The sequence below is a fragment of the Tympanuchus pallidicinctus genome, unplaced genomic scaffold (assembly GCF_026119805.1).
Source record: "Tympanuchus pallidicinctus isolate F22 unplaced genomic scaffold, pur_lepc_1.0 scaffold8, whole genome shotgun sequence".
In the NCBI taxonomy this organism is placed as follows: Eukaryota; Metazoa; Chordata; class Aves; order Galliformes; family Phasianidae; genus Tympanuchus; species Tympanuchus pallidicinctus.
Window position 1 is genome coordinate 12,804,504 of NW_026294802.1, and position 17,194 is coordinate 12,821,697.

Consider the following 17,194-nt stretch of genomic DNA (forward strand, 5'->3'; position numbering starts at 1 on the left):
GAAATACTTTAGGCTCCAAGGGCTCCAAGAATGAAGAAGGAAGCTATCTAAGCATCTAATGTAGAAGTGATACCTGTGTTACTCAGGAGTAACCTACCAACCAGACCACATGCTGCAAGATGGAAGAAATGAACTGAAGGGAGTTCTGCCTCTTCCAAGTGACCTAAAGGTAGCTGGCAGGCATCATCAGAACACACACAGAATAAAAGTTTCTCAATTTCTGCATATCCAGTTCTTTTCATCAGCTGTCAAGCAACACTTTTCTGGTATGCATGAGGCAGCACTTGCACATTCTACTATAACAGCTGACACAGGAGGTTTGCTCTGCGAAGCTGGGACTTTTCACGGCAAATTGCAAACACCATAAAGCCCTACATTAGAAAGACATTGTCCTTACATGCCAGGTTAGTAGTCACCTTTTCCACTGCTCAAGAAAAGATAAAGATTAGATTCACGCTGCAATCACAAGCTACAAATTAAGCGTACATGGACAAAATGTAAATTAATGCAGATCTGAACAAGCTAAGCTTGGGTACCAAGCAGTGAAAAACGGGATCACAAAAGTTTCACCAAAAACTATACAGACACAGAAGAGCTCTTGGGCAACTGTGCTGCATGCCATAGAGAAACTTAATCTGTAGCAAATACGTCCACACAGAGCGCCCCTGAGTTATGCTACCCTGCATTTTAATTACTGCAGTGAGATACAAAGGCACATTACAAAGAACACGGCACCAATAAAGTGAACCAGTTCTCTGAAGCCCGCGCAGTTGTTTAAACACCCCAAGCACTGGTTTACGGAGGGGGAGGGCGGCCTCCTGTTAATTTCAAGTCCAGTCTTTAGCATGACAAAGCTAGGCTGGCTGCCACCCAACCCTATTCGCTTTGAATAAATATTCAAAGTTTACAATCCTACAGAATACACTTTCTGCAACTGTTGTTTCTCATTAGTGCATGTACAGTACATGCCTTCTCAGCAGAGGAGAGAATTCCTCTTCCAGAGACAGCGTGCCCACAAGGAAAACATTCCGGGGGAGAACGCATTCTTCGTGACCACTCAGCAAAGTAATCCCACTTAAGGAGAGGGCTGTAGTTCAGCGGACTGCGGCCCATCCCTGCTGTTCAAGCTGTTTTGCTGGAAGACTTGTTTTCAAGCGGCATAATGGCCTGCAAAAGTTCTGATCAGGCATGCAGAATTCCCCAGGGACCTCTCGTGAGACAAGGGGCGAGAGCTTGGAAAGTTCCAGCTTGTCCTCGTTATCTCAGGGTCACTTTCCATCCCTTCCCTAATATTCTGATTTAAGGCTAAAAAGCTATCTGGCAAGAGCTCTCAGGGGCACTGAAGTACAAAGCAGTTGTGCTAATAGATGGCTTTATAACAACCAGCGCTCTCTATCGCCTCTGACAATCCCAGGTTTCATTGCAAGAGGGAACAAGGAATAAATTATATCTAGTTAGAAGACAGGGACAAAAAAAATACATATATATGTATATATGACTCCAGTCCAGTCTTTTAGATACAGATAGTTAGCATGTATGTGGCTAAGATTGAGTTATCTCCCAGGAACAATTATTCTCACTTCCATTAGCACAAAACTCACTTTGGTCTCAACGTTGGTAAAAACAATTTTCTTCCAGATCTCACCAGAAAGAACCAAGAAACACTGCAAATACAACTGGCAAGACACTTTCAAAAGGGTTATTTTTACACTGTGGTGAGAGCCAAGCTTTTCTAGACATTCACAACTTAACCCACTGTGCAAAACCACGGCCATGTCCAAAGAGCCTCCTGCTGCTATATCTCACACTTTCTTCCCTGTTTCAAATAGTCTGCCTCACTGTGAACAGCAGGTTGGTAGGCAAGAAGCCTGGCACGGGTAGGTCAGCCACCTCTACAGGCTCCAAATTGGTCTTACAACTCATCCAGCCAGCAGGGAGCGATTAAGAGGACCCACTCCTGTGTGTGATAGCAATCTTTGAGGTGGGAGCAGGACGACAGGAAGAAAGAGAAGCTACAAAGTTTTGAGCTTCAGGATGTGTGAGGAGGTCAGGTCGAAAACAGCTTTCTTGACCTTATATTTATTTATCAAGTGGATTGAAAGCTCTGAAACACTGGAAATGAAACATTTCCCCATTTCAACCAAGGTATTTCACAGCTCCACAGCTCCCTGCTTAGCCTTCCATCATAACCACTGTCCTAGAGAAAGCCCTCTGATGCAGAATGTCCTGTACAGCTCAGCTTCATGCTCATTTTCTGGTTAATTTGCTTTGTCCTGACCTATGCTTTCTTCCCAAAGCATCAGATATATCAGTCTTCAACAAGGCTCTCTCTTATTTTAGAATTCACCCAACTGTGCCCTCCTGGAGCACTGATTTTTGTACGAAGGGACATGAAGGCTTTCAACACAAAGTTAGAGCAAGAAGGGCACATAAAGCAGGAACCTAATCTAAACTGTTACAATTATGGCCATAAGGAACACCTCTTTCTCCCCTCTTGTTTCAGCATTGGGGGGACATAGATTTTTAGGAAGAAAAAAGAAATTCTCCCATCCTCACCGGAGACTCACACACTTTGACATTCCACTCTCCCAATAAAAGGAGGTATGTGTGTAGTAGGAGGCAATGCAACACATGTGTGATCTGGAAGTTTCCAGTAATGTTTTGCTTTCTGTTCTAAGATGACAAAAACAAGTTCAGGAAATACTGATCATGCAGGAGCAGAATGGTTTCAAGTGTTTCTACTACAATTAGCAGCATTCTCCACAACCAGACACACTGAACGTTGCAGCTGATTCTGATCAATCCGTATTCTTCCCCTTATCTACACGAGCAGCAGCGAGCCATTAGTGAAGGTGATGAAAATGGTATCACAAGATGTGGTAATATTTATCAGTTACATCTACATTGAGTTTTTAGGAGCATAACACAACTAACATCTGCCAATATATAGGCTCTGTCCCTAAAAAAAAACACGTAAAAGATTAACCCTCACTATTGTGTGGATGAAGACGATAGCCAGACTATGCACACGTATACGCCAGCCCTATCTGGACAATATGCAAATACATAATTCTCTTAAGTTACACTATTATGTCTAATAAACTGACAATCTGCCTTTAAAATGATGACTAATCACCTACCTCATCACATTTGTGCATTCTCATTTTACATTTCACATCATGCACTGCGTTAAGCTCAAGTTCATCTAAGCAAAACTTTGACTTGGGAAGGGCCAGTAAAATAACTCAGCATATTTTACTGCATAACAAGAGGTCAAAGACTTCAGTACCTGCTATTAACACTCATGCTGCAATTTAACTCCCAAGATGGAAACTACGAGAAGCAGTTGAAGTAACAAACTTTAAGTCACAGTTTAAACAGTTTTGAGGCCTGTTAAGTCTTAAAACACACACAACTGTCACCCAAAAAAAGAACAAATATACACAGCCTCCTCTGCATTTTAAACTATGAACAACTAAGCCAAAGAAGAATGCAGCCTGGCTTCAGCATCTACAGAACAAAGAAAAAAAACCAAAAAACAAAAGGGTTAGAAATCAACTCATCAACAAAATGACTCCAAGAGCCTCACTAAGACCTTCCTCATGCAGTTCATTCTGATGACCTCAGATTTACATTTCAGTACCCACTGTCAAGTTCCTACCTTTAAGCACTACATATTCCTTTGAATACACTTCAGTTCTAACAGTCTATCAATTATAAAAAAATCCTCTGTTAATTAGTTCTTTCTGCAGACAGTTGTCCCAAAATAATTAATTTTACTGATTCTGAGAACATTATGATCAAAATCTCTTGCCCTAAATGGCAAGCAGTCCTGAAGCATAACAATCCTTGCCAGTAAGAGTTTGACTAAAAATGTACCAACAGATTATTAAAGCAGGTTGCTTTAAGTCAAATTTGGAGGTTAAAAAAAAAAAAAAAAGGATTGAAAATACTGAAATTGAACTTCTGATTAAAGTTTTGTCTAAGTTTAATTCAGTGTTTCTCAGTTTTTCAGTGTGTGCTAATAAGACCAGCTGCATTGAGTACTGGACATATTCCACTTTGGTTGAAGTCAAATCTTCTGTACCTCTAAGGCTGATGAGGGGAGCCTACATTCAAGTGAACTGCTCAAGTCTTGACCTTAAAAGAAAAACAGAGGCGAATGCAGCACTCTGATCACTACAGACAATTAAACGGGAAGTCAACTATTACAAGAGCATGCTTTAAGTCTTATATTTTTAAACAGGAAGCAGCTCAGCAGGAAAAAAAGCCTGACCGCACACAGAATTATCAAAGTTAAGCTGTTGTATTTCTCAGAACCTCTTTTCTTAGCAGTCTGAACGCCTACTTCGCTTTAGTTTAAATCAGAACTTCAGTTCAGCATTGAGGCATATATCACAATAGTTTTCCTGCCGAGACTCATTAAAATGGTAGCTGTTGATGAATAGATGTATTCATCAGTTACACAGACTCCACGACACAAGTTTCCAAGTTCAGTTTCCCTCAATACATATTGATTATTAGCTTGAGTTTACTGAAATCACTCATCCATGTGGTTATATTTACTGCTCTCAGAAGAGTCAGTATACATGCATTAAGAGAAATTTAAACTTGCAGTCATGAAGACAAGCAGAATCCAAACCCTGCGTACAAACCTCTAGAGGTATACATTTCATAAAGAGGTCACGAAGTCAAACCACAGCATGCAGAATTACATTTTATTACACCTCCCTGCATCCAACAGCAGTACATTTGTAATACTTGTTAAGAAACAACTTGCAGTAGACAAGTATGCTACATCAATTTTACCATTTCCTCTTTGCTGTGTTTAAAAACAATGTAACTCTGCAGTGCTTGTTCCCCATCCAATGAATTTAATCACAGTTCCACCACTGGAAAACTGTGGACACCAGGAGTTCTTCAGACTTCTCAGGATGCTCAGAGAGAAAGCACGTGGTGCCAAACACAGACTAAAAGGCCATAAGTGGAGACCTAAGGCATTATGCTGAACAACACTGGGTTGGAGTCTGGTGAGAAGGCATTCAAGCACTGCAGTAAGCTAGCATAGCAAGACCAATCAGTATTGAGATTACCACTTCAGGTGCTTGGAACAAGTTCTCACAGCTGCTAAAAAAAAAAAAAAAAAAGAGGACTAAACCATAATTAAGCACTGGCATGAAATTAAGATGAACTTGTAAGCCAATGCATTTCATTTAGTTGGACAACACCCGTTTGCATTAACTGCCAGGGCAGAAGTTGCATGTGTGTTTTTGTCTCCTCATAGTCTATTTAAATCAGGTCACTAATTTCCATATCTTTCTACACCAGAAAACTCAATTAGAGCCAGGATGTGCTTTAACTGAAAAGAAATTTAAGGTACAAGGTCACCAAGCCACCACTGAGCTAGAGGACTGCCAGCAAAAACAATGCTGCTGTAGGCAATCCTATGCTATTATAGCTTTGTTCCAACCCACAAAAGACTTAACGTCAGGCACACAATTTCTCTACTTAACATGCAAACAGCTGTGCCTCAATTACTAGCTAGGAAAACAAAGACTAAAAAGATATTCATACAAGAAATTAAATATCAGAATGATGTTAGAGGGCACCAAGTACATTTTTTGACTCAAAGGTACAAAACCATACTTAAGCCCTACACCCAGGATTAAAGGTCTGGAAACCTCTTAGTAGATGTGCACTCTGACTCCAGGCCTCCACAACACACTTTAGTCATCAGCTAGTTTCAGTACGTTACCCAATAACCTGAAGTCACGATGCAAGAAAGCAGATGCAGCACACAGGGTGGGAGGTAAAACAACCTGAACACGGACTTCCCCTTTCTATAGATCTTGCATTAACCACAAAGAGTTCCTGTACCTCCAGTGGGTCCACTCACAAACTCACCCTATTACAGTCACACCAATATGTCAGTGTGATCAAGACAAAGGGCTCAAGCAGAATTATAGAACGGCCTGGGTTGAAAAGGACTGCAATGATCATCTAGTTTCAACCCCCCTGCTATGTGCAGGGTTGCCAACCAGCAGATCAGGCTGCCCAGAGCAACATCCAGCCTGGCCTTGAATGCCTCCAGGGATGGGGCATCCATAGCCTCCTTGGGCAAGATTCATCAGATTTCCAGACCTAAAAGTACCAAGCCGTTCCTTCCTTGCTTCCTTGCAGCAAAACAGACGTAAATGAGCTGAGAAATCAGAACACCTACAATATGCCCCCTCCCCCTGCTGTTTAGCATCCTGGGATTAACAGAACAAACCCTGAACTTCTGGGCACAGACAGAATACTTGAAGCTCCCAGAACAGAGAGCTAACCTGGGGATTATTAGTTATAACATACATTTCGTACAACACCTTTTAAAAAACCTGCTAAGACAATAGCAGCTCAGGTTCCAAAGATGGACTGCTGTGGTGCTAAAGCTAAGTTTCTGTGCAAATCTGAAGGAATACTTTTGTGCCAAGTACTGCCAGGAAGAATTCAAGCACCTGCAGCATCAAACTCCACTAGAAACAGTTTTCAACTCAAGGTCGAGTATTACAGCCACCACAGGTGGGACACATCTTCACCCTCTGAGACCTCGTGTGAAGCCCACCAAAATAATGTGAGGACAAGTCACCTCAGCCTCCTACGGAAGAAATTCTTTTCATCTTTCCCCTACACCTCTGCCAGACATTTAATTGTATCTGTTATTACAGCACTTATTAATGATTCATTTAAATTCAGCCACAGTGCTTCAACACAGCTGCCTTAAAGTCCTGTGAAGCGTATCAAAAAACACCTGAAAGAGAACACAATGGAAAAAGAAATGAACCAAGATCACTCCTTTTACTTTTCGGATGAAGATACCACCCTGATATATTTTTTTCCCTTATGGGAATGACTTGAAAAAGGAAAAAACAAACATATGTAATATGGTAGAAGTGTCCTCACCAACTGTGCAAAGTCAAATAAAAAGCCTTACATTTCTACGCACATTCTTCTGTGATAAGACACCCAACTATTGTCACTCTGTTTATACAGAAAGAGCCACTCTTGCTACCTGACAGAGCAAACCTTGAGGTTGAAGTCTCGAGATGCCAGAGAACTTTCAAATCAAATCTTAACACCGCCAATCAATCATCCAAGAGATGACCCCACCTTACAAGAACCACCACAAAATAAGGTGCCAAGATAAAAAACAAAGGAAGTTCTGACCTTTTTCTATCAGCTACTAGCAATTTCGCAGGTAACTTTAAGCCACTGAAACTTTTGCCTGTCCACCTTCAGCAAGACAGCAGATGCTACAAATAAACACAACAAATACAGCTCTCAAGAAGGAGTACAAGTCCATTTAAACAGCTGTACCTGATGCAGAGCTTCACGGAACCGCTGCACGATTTCACCCTGTAGTTATTTTTACAAGATCAGGTTAGCAGTATAATCTTGTGCTTATACAGGTGATGGTGGTTGTGATGAACAGCTTCAAAACCCTTTTGTGCCAAAAGCAGTTTCACTTATCAGTCGCTCCCCTCCCCATTACAACTTTCCAGTTAACAAAAATATTTGCTTATCTCATTCCAGCTTCAGGAAGGAGAGCCACAGTTGCAGACAGTACATCTATGAGTCAATAAATATCTGTGTCGTGGTTTACCATTTTCACTGGAACGCCATGGATAAGTGAACCCAGCCACATCGTCACCAGGTGACTAATTTCAAAAGCATCTTTACACAAGCAGCAACTGATTAGAGTGCTGCTATTTGGGAGTTAAAACTTCACCCTATTGAGGTCTGCAGATGAAAGACGTATACGAGAGCTAAGGGCACGCAACTTAACCTTTCAAGCCATAGCTGAACAGCCTCCACTCAGATTAACTTATACTTCTTTACAGTGTAGGGCAGAGGCACCAACACAGAGGTCAAAGTCCACCTCCTGCCATATCTCTCCAGGTTTGAAGCACAACTTTCTTATGTGTTACTTAGCACATTGATCCATTTTGGGCATAGCTGCTCAGCTAGGAGAAAAGCCAACATTGTCAATATGCTCTCATAGAGCATGGCCCAGGATATCTAACACGGAACACAGAAGGAAAAAGTAAACAAGAGGAAAGCTGAAGAACACAGAGTTCCTAGAGAAAACAAAGAGAGGAGCGCTGTAAGGAAGAAAAGTGAGTTTAACAGTGCACAGAAAGCTTCCCCAGCAGAAGAGTGGTGTTTCCTCACAGCTCCTTTCACACCACGTTTAGACAGAGCAGGGGCCACCCCGCCTGAGAAAACCCACTCCCGAAGGGGCTCGGTGGTTTGGTGCTCCCCACACCTGCTGGGATATCACCGAGATACGGAGGATCGCTGCTCCGACCCCGTCGGAGGTGATGCCTGAGAGAGCGAGCTATCTGCAAGCCTTCCTGCTGCAAGCTTCATCTTGCCCTGTCACTCCCTCCTCCCTCTGCCTCCTGGCCTCACTCTGCAGCCCCAACTGAATGAGGAAGTGGAGATGTGAGGGCGGAAGCCAAGCCCAGCGCGATGTCTGCGGGAGGACGGGCAGCCCGTGACTCAGGCTGCAGCCCTGACAGCTGCCAAGCGGTCCCATTCTCCCCTTCCCGTTACTTCCAAGGGGCGGACGGCGGGACGGGGAGAGGAGAAGGGGCGGCCGCCCCGGGGGCGAGAGGGAGGAAGGGCCGGAGACGGCGAGGGGCAGCGGGCAGGGCGGGAGGGCGGCGAGGCGCTTCCCGGAGCCGGGCCAGAAAGAACACGGGAGGGCGCGCGGCTCGGAGGGGTAGCGCTCCGCCGGACAAAGAGGCGCGGAGCCCCGCGAGGAAAGAACGGGGCGAGTCCGCCCGGCCCCCCGGCACACCTCAGCGGTTACCTGAGCCAGGCTCCGGCGAGGTGAGGAAGCGCCGCGCTGCGCTCCTGGCGGCGAGAGAGTGGCGTCCGCACGCTGCCGGCTCCTCCCGCAAGCACCGCCGCCACCGCCTCTTGCTCACCGGCACTGCCAGGAGCCCGGCCGGGAGGAGGCGCCGCGGCACGGAGGCACCGCCCGCTGTCCCGCCCGACGCCGACCAGCCAATAGCGAGGCAGAGCGGGGAAGAACTGGCAGTCGTCAGCACCAATAGGAGACGTCGGCGGGGAGAGGGCGAGGAAGCGGGCGGCCGTTTGAGGAAAGAGGTGGCCGTTGAGAGAAGCGGGCGGCCGTTGAAGGAGGGGCGGCGCCTCGCGCCCTCTGCCGTTAGCGGCGCTCGGACAGGCGCAAGGCGCCCCGCCCCGGCCCAGCTCTACGGCCACTCGCGGCCCGGCCGAACCCCGCTTCCTCTTCTCTCCTCCTCTCCTCTCCTCTCCCCTCCCCCGCCAACCCGCGCCGTGCCAAGCCGCTCCCACAAGGCGCCGCGCCGTGCCAGCCCGGCCCCACAATGCCCCGCGCCGGGTGGGCGCCGGGCAGCGCCCAGGCGGTGTCACCGAGAGGTGTCCGATGCTGGGGTCGGCCTCTGGTAGTGGTCGGAGGGCAGACATTGGGATTTCGTTATGTCCTGTAAAGGGCAGTGCTGGGGCGAGCAGGAACGCGGGTATAGCCAGTCTCTGGTGCTGTGCAGTGAGCTTGAAACGGATCGGGGGAGGTGTGCCAAAACAGTAGAGGTGTGAAAAGGGAGAGGTGATGTCATTCTCCCTCTTGGCATCTGCTACGGCTGTCTCCAAAAGCTTGAAACAAGGGGGAAAAGGGAGGAAGCGGGAGCTGAGAAACAAGACAAAAGTCTGAAGTGAATATGGTGTAGATGAGGCCTGATGTCAGATCCAGCTATAAAGATGAGATTTACTGCACATTAACACCAGGCTACCTCCCTTCGGGGCTCCCTACTTCGATAAGGAGAACAGATTTGCAGAGGACAGAAAATTCAGGGTGGAGTTATGCCAGGGGTCGTTACCAGACACAATATCTTGTTCAATATCTTCATCAACAATCTGGATGAAGGGATAGAGTTTAACCTCAGCAGTTTTGCTGATGACATGAAGCTGGGAGGAGTGGCTGATGTGCCAGAAGGCTGTGCTGCCATTCAGTGAGACCAAGACTAACTGGAGAGATGGGTGGAGAGGAACCTGATGAGGTTCAACAAGAGCAAGTGCAGAGTGCTACACTTGGGGAAGAATAATTGCATGTATCAGCACAGGTGAGGGTACAGCTGACCTGCTGGAAAGGAGCTCTGCAAAGAGAATCTGGGTGTCCTGATGGCCAACAGGTTGGCTGTGAGCCAGCAGTGTGTCTTTGTGGCTCAAAAGGTCATTGGTATCCTGGAATGCATTACAAAGAGTGTGGCCAACAGGTAGAGGAAGATGATCCTTCCCCTCTGCTCTGTCCTGCTGAGGCCACATCTGGAGTGCTGTGTCCAGTTCTGGGATCCCTAGATCAAGAAAGACAGGGAACATCTAGAGAGAGTCCAGCAAAGAGCCACTGGGGTGGTGAGGGTCCTGGAGCATCTCCCTCACGAGGAAAGGCTGAGAGCCCTGGGACTGTTTAGCATCAGGAAGAGAAGACTGAGGGGGCATCTTGTCACTGTTTATAAATACCTAAAGTGCAGCAGTCAAGTGGATGGAGCCAGGCTCTTTTCAGTGGTATGCAGCAGTAGGACAAGAGGTAGTGGGGAAAAAAACTGGAACAGATGAAGTTGCATATGAACACAAGGAAGAACTTTGCTGTGAGAGTAACAGAGCACTGGAGCAAGCTGCCCAGAGAGGTTGTGGAGTCTCCTTCTCTGGAGGTATTGCAGATCTATCTTAACACTATTGTGCAACCTACTGTAAGGAACCTGCCTTAGCAGGAAGTTGGACTAGGTGATATGCAGAGGTCCCTTCCAGCTCCTACAATTCTGTGATTATGTAATGTCAGGTAGTATCACAGAGGCAAATGAAGTGAAAGAGGCTGGAATCAAGACATCATCAGAGAAGTGTTTTGAGTAAGCACCTCTTGTCCAAGTGAAACACTTCTGGCTCAGAAAGATTCATTGCTACAGTTTGGAAACAATGCCAGCGTTGATGTCTGAGACACAAAAGGCAGTGGAAGAGATCTCAGAGAGCTTTGAAAGATTTGTACAGCTGAGTCTCAGGGATACAAAGGTGTCATTGTTAAAGGCAGAGATGAATGGTATAAATATAGGTACAACATAAAAATAAGAATTTGGCAGCAAGAAGAGAACATAGGTATTAGCTAGTACATTAAGACTAAGGATGAAAGGGAGCTGGAACTGTGACATGAGGCAAGCAGAGATATGCAGGTGATCAGATACCTTAAATGGGGACACAGTCTGCATCATCTCATGACTTATCCCTGAAAAAGTGACAAACATATAAAGGATATTTAATGATTGAAGGACATGGTTTTAACTTCTCCCATGAAAATGAGACAATGAAAATACTGAAGATTACAACATATATCAAAAACCTTTTCAGAAAAGGAGAGGCTGTGTCTTCAGCCAAATGCTAAGGAAGGTAAACAAAAGCAAGCAGTCAATATCAAGTCTAAGTAAAGGTTCTGAAGGATAAAAGCAGGGCAAGGGAACACAAGAGGCAAAAGTCAACTGACAGCAGAAGTAATGTGAGAAATAAAATGTAACGATAGCACGTATGAAATGCAGACATTAAAAGACTGTCAGTTATTGTTAAGAGTGCATGATCTGGGAACATATCAAGGTTTTTTTGCTCTTCTTTGGCTCTCATACTGCACTTCCTGAGTCAAAGATTTCAGGCTAAGATCAGGCTGGAGTGTCTTCTTCAGGCTTGGCTTCTTTTTTTTTTTTCTTGAGTAAAGAAATTGAGAAATCGTTTCCTTTCCAGTTTAATCAATGGCAAAACTTCCTTGATGACTTCAAGCACCAAAACTGAACTCAAAACAGAGATTGCTGCAGTTTCACGGCGCCCTGTTCCACATGAAGAAGTATTGCACCTCTTTAGAAAACTCTGCGTATTTCCCTCGTGCTCAGATGTGTGATGTCGAGGCAAATCAGATTTGAAAATTATTTTCTGTAGCTTGATGATTTTGAAAGTAAGTGCAAAGGCTTGTAGTGGGGATCTGATGGCAGGAAGTTACCCAGGAAATGAGACACACCTCAGAAAGAGAGAAGTATGAGTAAAAAAGCTAACAAATTAATTTTATACTTCCGTTACTGTCTATAAATTCATGGGATGTTTGTTTGGTCCTTTTGATCAGTGCCACTCATATCTTCCACCAGTGCCTGTAAGCCAGCATCCTTATAATGGTCACTGAATTCTGAAAACCGGCATCTCAACAGCAGCTAGATTTACAGGTTTGAAGGGGGTAAAATAACAGCACTTCAGTATTTGTGGAGGAAAGAAAACCCCTTATTGCTGAGAAGTTACTCCTGAGTTTGCCAGCCTTCACTACGCATCAAGCAAACGCTCAATTTGCCAAATGGCACCAATCTTCCCTATGGCGGCCTAACCCAAGACAATCAGGCTGAAGTCTGAACTGTTGTGATGAACATTGAACTTGGCCACGTTTGATTTCTATATCTCACAAAAGGCAAAGTGTCCAAATTCATTTTGATAAATAATTTCCAAGTGCTTTGCAAGGCAGAAGAAATCTCTTCCAAAGCAAGTTTCTTAGAGACTTAAAGAAGAGTGACAGGAGGCAAAAGGTGTTTACTTTATCAGAGAAGTCACATTGCTAAATTCCAACCACAGTGACTTTACACACAGAAACCACACACACACAGATCTGGAGAATGTCACATTGCTAAGAAGCCTCAAGTCTGCTTTTGCAGATGCCTGAAACATCAGCAGTTTCAGAGCAGTTTCATAATTAGACCTAATTACAAAAGGATCTCAGGATACAGAATCTTTAATACAGATACTCATACATAGCAGCTGCTCTAAGTGCAGATGAGAACTTGCAGGGTTTTTACATACTGTAACAGAAGGGAACAGTTCTTTGGAACTGAGTATGTAGGAGGAGAAAGCAACGTTACTGTGGACTTCACCATTCACTGCCTGTGTTCTCTGAACAACATGAAATTTGTCTGGAATTTAGGCACCATCTATTAGCACATAACTTCCTTTTCCCCTTGTGCCAATTCTTTATTGTTCTGCTCCCGTAACAAATGCCAAATTCAAACTATGAAAGCACAGAAGGTGGAAAACCATGAACATAAGATGCAAAAGGAGTGAAAGCAAGTGATGTTCCCTCTGGGGCAGCAGAGCTTACAAATTTCACGACTATTTAAGCCCAAATTCTAGCTCTGTTCCTCCAAATTCTAACAGGAACAGCTGATGTAAAAGAGCCACACCAGACCACACTAATGCAAATGTGGCCCTGCAACCTGTCTCAGAAGTGGCCAGAAGCAGACAGTAGGAAGAGAATATATTTGCCCTTTTCTTACAGGAAGAAGTTACCCTTCACATGCCTACCCAACTTTTGTTATGGCTCTGGAAAAAGGGATAGCTTCATTGTCTCATTTTCTTGTGTCAGTGTGCAATTCTATAATGGTGTCTCTGTCAGCCAAACTGGCTCGAGATGTCATCTGTTCTCCCCCCAGCCACTCATTCCTCATACTGTCTCACAGCCACTGCTGCCACGGTGGTGCTGACGTGGACGTTTCGCAAACCATATTGTAAAGTGGATCGCTGGGGTTTGAAAAGAAGGTTAAGAAAGAAAGATCGGCTCACTGATCTAGTTTACAGGCCCACAGAGAGACAGATGCAGCAGCACAGCCAGAGGGATTAAGCTGTGGGACTGCAACAAGAATCTTTCAAACTGACTTTGCTGACAGAAAAAAATAGGAGGGAGGCATACCTGAACCCCAAGGGTGGGGAGGAGGGGAAGAGCTGTGCCTTCTACCTTCCACCTCTCCCCAGCCATCCACCCACTCAGTCTTGTGTGAATGACCTGCTGAGTTCCTGTCCCTTCATTGTGGTTCTTGCTTCAGATTCAGTGAAGGAGAAATGTGTTCTTACTTTCTTAACATACTACTGACAAGACCTGCAGCTGGAAGACGGAACGTTTACGTGCAGCATCTCTGCTGGGGTATAGATCAGAGGCATAAATCTCTACCCATCAGTTAGGTAGCACAGTAAGTAAATTTACTTTGCACCAGAGACCCTCCTTTCAATACAACAGAGACGATGCTGTCTTGTAGTAGGGATCTAACTAGGAAAGCAGATTGTCACAACTGTGCTTAAAGTCACAGGAAGTGTCCTCTGAAACACACCTAAATGAAAACTTCTCCTTTAGGTAGAGAAAAGCTCTCCTTGGAGCTTGTGAGTTCCTCCAAACACTGGGATGGAATTGCAACTCCATTATGCAAGGTTGCAGACACCGCATTCCTGATCTGACATACCAAGAACAATGGCCCAGAGCTCTTTACCTCCAAGGAATTCAAATATAATTATCACTGCCATGTAAGTGCAAGTACTGTGCTAAGCAGAATACATTTTTAGCTCAGTATACCCCCTTCCTAACCTTCTTTCCTCTAGCCCTGTTCTCCTGCTGCTAGCTATTTTTCATCTAGCTTTAAAAGCCAGGAAAGAAATTATACAAAAGGAATTAAGTACCAGAAATGCAAGCCACGCAGCAAAAATGTCTAACTAACATGTGAGATCAGTTGTCTGCTTTGAGCCTAATGCAGCTTGTCCAAAATGCCAGCAGAACACATTCTGCTACCTTAAATAAACCTGCCATCTCCTTGCCGCAGAAAACAAAGATCATTTTCACACAAACTGTTGTGGTTTAGCTCCTTCAGTGATAATTCAACCAGTACCAGGCATGACATTTTGGACTTGCCTGCCCTGGCCTCACAGCTCTGTCTTCCAGCAATTACTACCGTTCCTTCATTAGCATCTCAAATTCCTCCTTGTCCTTCTCCTTTTCTTAGAGGAGGTAAGAAATGCTTCAGATTCCTGAGTTCAGAAGGGCTTGGGGGCATTCTTTACTCAGTAGAGAATAAGCTGAAAGGGGAATAAACATCCCTGTTGCCTTGCAGCTGTCATGCTTGTGACACACAGGTTGCAAACATACTGGTCAGGCTTGGATCAGATATTGATAAGAAGAAAATACTTGGAATGGGTTGCCAAAGCCATCTAAATGCTGCTTTCCTGGTTAGGTAGGGCCATGGAGAGCTATACGTCGCCTCTGCCTCTCTTTTCCTTCATTGGTCTCAGGCTGGGCCCAGTTTTCACAGAACCAAGAACAGAGTAGCAGGAGAACAGGACCAAGTTCAGAGAATCTGCAAAGGTGAATGGTGGTTAGCTACTGCACAGTGCTTACACTGTTTAAACTGCATTTCCGCATCACTCACCTCTAACACACCTCTATACAAAGGGCATCTAACTGGATGTTCACTTCCCTTGCCCCCTCCCCAGGCATCTTCTTCCTCCAAAGGGAACTGAGTCTCCCTTTTTTCATCCCTGCAGGACATGGGAACGGCCCCACTTTCAGCCTGCTGCCTTTCCAGAGGTTACAGTGTGTGTGCTAATGGTGCCTTGAAGCTTACCTCATGTTTGCTGTTTGGTTTTGGGTTCAGCCTGCAAGAGTAATCGAGGCCAAATATTTGCTCAAGTGAAGTGACTCCGTGGTTCTCATTCCAGAGAGCTGGCTGAGGACAAAGTGAAACTAGCTTGAAATATTCAAGTACATCCAAGAGATGCTTGGAACAAGGGATTTTTCCAGAGCTGTAGAAAATCATCCAGATGCCCGTTACAGCTTTGTTGTGGGAACTGCAGGGGAACTAACTAGTTTATAGCCTACCACAACTAAAGACACTGCTCTTGTCTGCCAGAAACCAAAGTCGGTCCGGTCAAAGCCAAGCTTTGGGACCATTCTGTTGGGCTATGGCTCTGCAGCCAGAAAGACTTGATGTGCAGACACACCGGCATTCACCCTCTTCTGCAAGCCTGGAGCCACATTTTTCTGATAAGAGGAGGCTACATCCTTTGTGCATGCAAGTCAGCAGCAGGTCTTATAAACACACCCACAGATTCTCAGTGTAACATATTGTGAGCTCTGTGTGGCTGAAGCCAGTGCGTGCTTTGCTCAACAACCCCCCTTTCTGTTCTGCCAAGATTCCCTCCCACATTTGGGACTTTTTTCTTCCCTGCTCCCTTGAGAGCCTCCTCCATTCTCCCAGATCCCTCCGGCCTCCCACTGCCAGCATGCACTGTTTGGTGCAGCCTTTGGGAACATATGGGGCAGCACAGGAAGCACAGGAAGCTTGTTTCAGCCCCCTGGAACAGAAGACCTAAAGAACTGACAGTACCAGGAGGGAAGGCAGAAAATGAGCCCTGGGGACTTAGTAAGGCATTATCTTTGCAGGATGTGAGAAAATATAGATAGATGAGACAAAATGGGAAACCACATTTTAGCCAAGATGCAGCCAAAAGCCCCACTTACTGCAGTCACCTTTTTCCACATTTGTGAGAGCATTGTTTCTTGGGATTATTCTGCAACAAAGAAAGCACCTCACGGGGCACCCTGTGTGTTTGTACAATGAATTCCTGTCAAAAATCAATAAGTCACTGAGGAGCAGCAGGCTGCTGGACTGCTCAACCTCCGGCTAGCACCCATCCTGCAGCATTTCTCAGTTATCAAGAGGCAGGAAAGCATTAGAAGAACCAAACCCACAGATCAGAGATGTTTTCAGGGGCTCTTTGTGAAATCCCTCTGTGTGAGCAGCTACTCGCATTAGGCTGGGAGGGAAGCAGTCCTGCATGCCCCACTGCCTTCTGGGCAGGGATATAGAAGGAAGTTGGTGGGAGAGTACCCAGACTTTGAGATAGAGGTCCATGCATGACACAGATCTAAGACACTAAATGAGAAGATAGCTCTACTCTCTTCTACCTATTGGGTGAAAACATGTACTAAGCAAGCCTGCAGAGAAGTCCTGTCCCCTCCTTCTTTGCATTTTCTGTTCACACATGGAGCAGAAGCACCCTGTTCATTACAGGGGAGTTGGACTAGATGGCCCATAAAGATCCCTCCCATTCTATGATCCTCTGCTCCTAGCTGCTCTGCCATTGCCCCAACATCAGCTGCACTGAACTTCAAGCACTCACCTATATACACATTTGCAGCTAATTGTGAGACATAGGAGGCCTATTAATTCTTTGACTCTTTACAGAAGAATGAACATATTTAAAAGCTTTCTGGATTTCCATAAGCCACCCCTTAGATGTGGGATAGCAAAACACAAAAAGATGAAAACTAGATGCT

The 17,194-nt window shown here is 45.2% G+C and overlaps 1 protein-coding gene across 2 annotated transcripts in view; it reads right to left on the reverse strand.

Annotated features, from left to right (window-relative positions):
- Positions 1 to 8,991, reverse strand: part of MYH9 (myosin heavy chain 9) — a 68,860-nt gene extending 59,869 nt beyond the window's left edge. Inside the window, exon 1 of one of the 2 annotated variants that reach the window (XM_052668233.1) lies at positions 8,855 to 8,991. The gene's annotated coding sequence lies outside the window, so the exon portion shown is untranslated. Of the gene's footprint in view, positions 1 to 7,356; positions 7,434 to 8,854 lie in introns of those variants that run through there. The other variant, XM_052668234.1, reaches the window with a different exon arrangement.
- Between the last annotated feature and the right edge of the window lie 8,203 nt (positions 8,992 to 17,194).